Source organism: Diprion similis, chromosome 3 (genome assembly GCF_021155765.1).
Source record: "Diprion similis isolate iyDipSimi1 chromosome 3, iyDipSimi1.1, whole genome shotgun sequence".
NCBI lineage: Eukaryota > Metazoa > Arthropoda > Insecta > Hymenoptera > Diprionidae > Diprion > Diprion similis.
This window is the reverse complement of record NC_060107.1, coordinates 18,121,281-18,126,067: the sequence shown is the minus strand read 5'-3', so window position 1 is coordinate 18,126,067 and position 4,787 is coordinate 18,121,281. Positions and strand designations below refer to the sequence as shown.

The 4,787-nt window shown below is 40.2% G+C and overlaps 1 long non-coding RNA gene across 1 annotated transcript; it reads right to left on the bottom strand.

Moving 5' to 3' along the window:
- Window positions 1-285: 285 nt before the first annotated feature.
- On the bottom strand, window positions 286-3,976 carry LOC124404115. The gene is made up of 3 exons (XR_006928984.1): window positions 3,833-3,976; window positions 1,096-1,097; window positions 286-296 (listed from the first exon to the last, which is right to left on the bottom strand). It is a non-coding gene; the product is annotated as an uncharacterized LOC124404115 (long non-coding RNA).
- Between the last annotated feature and the right edge of the window lie 811 nt (window positions 3,977-4,787).

Here is a 4,787-nt window from a genome sequence, read left to right as displayed (position 1 = left end):
GCAGAATACGATTTTGATACCAAACATAAATCGGGAAAAGCTTATGTCAACGCCGATGCTCTATCAAGAAACACGCCACCTGACGTCGCACAAATCCTTCCCATAGATGCAAAACGCCCTCGTCCCACGACCGAATCCTCTGACAGCAGACCGAAAAAACGCACCAAAGAGACCCATCAGTACCCCCGACACCCTCGACAGACCACAGACGAATCTACGAACCCGGCCCCGCTAAAATGCCCAAAAATCTCACAACCCACCTATCAAATGATATACCCCTCTGATTCTTCTGATCTCTCAGATGACGCATCCAGTGACAAAGAAACCGCAATGCTTTTTAAACCTCCCCCCTCCATCCCACCTCCGCACCCGGTTCATCCCTATCCGAAACGCCATCGAGAAACGAATTCCTCTACAAACCCTGGACCACGTAAGAGACCACACCTGAGCTACTTCTCGGATACTTCAACTAGCTCAGATAACCTACAAACCCCAGAGACGAACTCAGAAGTTGATGACATTAATTCGGCTACCGATTTACCTAGCTCCCCTCACATTCACGACCCTTCCTATAGCGATTTCCTTATAGAATGCGACACGTTCCCTCTTACGCGTAGTGAATATATTAAAGAAATAAAAGCCGACCTACTACAGCAAAAAGATAATTTGGCTCACTGCATATCAGCTGATTGCCAAATGTCAAAAGGAATCGCGTCACAGCTAAGAGAACGTAAATTCATGAATCGCGAACAACTCAGAGAATTCAATCCGACTGTGACTGACGTTATTTCTACCACTCACGGATACCGAAAAATTTACAACCTAGTGACAAAGCCAAAGTACAATGACAAACCCTTACCACACGTTTTTTTTGATACCTTGGTCAACTTTGGGAAAACCTTGGAAGAAGATGGTGTAAGATCTGTCTCAATGCCGTTAATAGGCTGCGGACTCGACAAACTAGAATGGAGCACGGTGCGCAAAATGATCCACTATATTTTCAAAGATTCAAAAATGAATATCACCGTTTGTCGCCTTGACCCTCCGCTTTCAACCCCCACACACCACGACGACACAACGGTGTCCGTTGATAACGCCTCACCTGACCCCATCCCTTCCACATCTGGTAACCCCGCTCCCTCTCTTCGTCCGCCGCGTAAGAAACCGCAACCTCCGACCAAATCAGTCGCACCTCTCGCGACCCCACCTCCCCTCCCAGCCACGAACGTCGTCATGCCCCCGCCTGTAGGACCCCCGCGTCGTGCTAAGAGACGCCCAACAGCTGTCCCCAGGCCAGCGAACTCTACTACTCACCCCCCTCCGCCTCCTCCCTCAGTACCCACACTGGCCTCTGATAACAACAACAGCTCCAACTCGCTCACGGATACCGAATACCATACATGCGCCCGACAATCCGACTCCGATATGGAAACCACACACTCTGACCATGACATTGATCCCAATGTCGACGACGATTTGACCGATACCTCTTACGATTTCACGAACTTTGTTGACAACTTGGACGACATACCGGTATCTGACAATGTCAAAGACACCAATGATGGTCTTTTGATGCTCAAAACCAATTATGCACACTTTATATCAACAGACTGCTCTTGGACTAAAGGTATACCATCACAACTTGCCCCCGATAATATCGTTGACCCAGATATAGTTATGAGGCCCCGTCCACAGAAATTTGATATTATCGAATCCAAGCACAACAACCGACGGATCTTTGCTCTAGTACTAAAATCAAAAGAATCAGATAAAAGCATCCTATATGATATTTTTCAACTCTTGTCCACACTGAAAACAGTCTTGACCGATTCAATTCCGAAATCCCTTGCTTTCCCAATAACGGACGATAGTTTAGGTGGACTCGATCCTCGTGTTATCCGAAAACTCTTATCTTACCTTTTCGCAGACTTACAAATTCAAATCACGCTTTGCCGCAACACGACTGTCACCCCAGACGAATGTTTACGTAAAGAAATAATTAAAGAATGCCACGAATCATTAATTGGCGGTCAAGGCGTCACAAAAATATACAACCGCATTAGACAAAAATATTTTTGGCCGCACATGAAAGAACAAATCCAAGACTTCATAAGAACTTGTGAGAGTTGTCAAAAGAAAAAACTAGTAAGAGTAAAACCAGGTTGCTGATGGTGATAACAGATACTCCTGCCGATGCATTCGACAAAGTAGCACTAGACATCGTTGGACTTCTCCCCCTTACTAAATCAAACAACAAATACCTTTTGACGATACAATGCAACTTGACGAAATTTCTGGACGCCATCCCTTGACCTGACGCCACTGTTACGTTCTGAGAGGAACGCTACGAGTTGATTATGATTCACTGCGTGATTTTGGTTAATCTCTTGACTTACGTAGTTGCTGTTCGAAAATCTGCTGATCAGCTCCTCAGCTCTTCTCGTTCGGCTCAATTAATTCTGAGAGTTTGTAAGGTAATTAGGCCCGTGCCAACCATCACTATGCGTGATTGAAATAATTCTCTTTACACAACACTTTAATTTAGAATAAACATTTATTAATAATCAACAATGTTCTTTACATTCTCAGTTGTCGAATTTACAATGGTTTATAAACTGCTGTTTTGCTTATTACAATCACAACTGTTATTAAATCTTCGAAGGTTCTGAGTTTGACTTTATTCACTGAGTCTAAACTTTTCTATGATTTGTGGATTAAACTCTGTTCTAAAGTTGTTCTGCTTTCTATGACGTCTAAAACTGTTCTCTCTGATGTCTGGATTTATTCTGCTCTGATCTCTCTGATATCTAAGACTGTTCTGCTTTAATTTGAATTAAGGTTGAGAAAAGAGGTGGAAAAAATAGGAGGAGTTCGAAAGGGTTACAGTTTCTCGCGGGTCTAGGATGATTGGATGAGGATATTAATCAGTATGGGGGTAAAGTTTCTGATTAGTGCGTAGGATCTTGGCGGGGAATTAGCGTGAGGTGGTTGGTTTAGAAAGCAAGCGGCGATACGCTAATTGGCCGCGTGATCATTAAATAAGGGCGCTATTCCTAATTCTGAAAATAAGGCTTCTTTATCTGAGAGCTATTCATGACTTCTCTTCCCACGTTTCCTCTGTTTAGTCTACTCGACTATCTTTATTGAGTGATAATTGCAAGTGATTATTGACTTGAATCATCGCAGGTGTTTATTACTCTGAGTTATTGCAAGTGTTTATTGCCCTGAATTATTGCAAGTGTTTATTACTTTGAAGCACTGCAGCTGCGATCGTAAATTAAGGGATTTATTTAAAAGCTAATGTTGAAAAATATAACGGTCAAATGTGAGAAAAATATAAGTACCATATATGTATATAAGTTTAGCTGATGAAATAACGGTTAATACAGCGTAGAGAACTATCGATATAAGAATATTGCACGTTATGATTATAATTGTGCCTGTCGGTATTAGTCTAAGAACTACGGGTAAGAGCTCCTAAAGCTCTCCTATGGTAACTGCACATCGGTAATGTAGGATACAGAGAGGGTGCCCCCGTGGGTACCGGCTGGCACGTAACACCTCCCCCGTTAAGATTCGAGCGTCCTCGCTCGACATAAGCGAGTGTTATAATACCGATGTGAAGCTTCCATAATTCGATTTACTAGATCTAAACGTACACTTGATAAATCATATATGTTATAACGTTTTTTCATAGAGATTGTGAGTTACCTAAGAATTACATAAAATTAATAATGAGTTATGTGGTTACTTGAACAATAGTAAAGTATGATGAACAAAATATTGATTAACGAAGTATAAATGAATATGCTCAAAGTGAATATAATAGTACTGGATATCTGATATTTACGATTATTCTATGAGTATATACGATTAAGGTAAGTAATATTGATATAAATGTCAATTATTATTCTACGATTAAGCTATGAATTATATAAGGGTTGAAATATTTAGTGAATATACTTAAGATTATTCGATACAATTCCTTAATTTTATGGATTATTCTGTGAGTTATTCTATTAATTATTCTTCGAGTAATTCTATGAGTTATTCTATGATTTATTCTATGATTTATTACAGTTTTCAAAATATACCTTAATAGTGTCATGAACTTATATATACTATATTCATAATTTCAATATTTTCATATTCTGCAGTTGTTCAATTCCAAGATTTATTGATTCAGTATGATTATACGGATTTCTGAAGATGTGTATAATTGTTTCGTTCTATAATATCTGTGTTTCAGTCATGTCATGGGTGGAGTTATTGTCTGAGAGGTGGTAAAAAGGTTAGTTTTCTTTCATTGGTCCGTCCTTTTTCCTTGCTCGTGATTGGTCTGCTGTTGTCTAGGAGGTCTGGTCTGTTAGTCTATATAAGGGGCTGTCTTAAAAAAAAAATTTCATAACTCGAGATTCTCTATAACCAGCGAAAGAAAACTAATATCAACGAAAACATGTCCAAGTGTGAAATTGCTGAGATTGTTGTAAGTGTTCTGTGCTTTCTTTTGTTGATAAAGTGTTTATTAGTTTGTTTAAATATGAAAAAAAAATTCTGCTCGGGTTTCTAGATCCTCATATGTTTAACATAAATTGTTCATGAGTTCCGTAATTTATGTGAATTTTGTATTATGTTACAGTCCTTTTTGAAATCATGCGGCTGGCGACATATGCGAGAGTGCGGTGAGCGTCGGAGGGAGAGGAGGGAATCGCGCCAGGATAATGATGACCTCCATCGATTCTTGGATCCGAAACACGATTGGTCGGATCTAATTGATTATTTTGGAA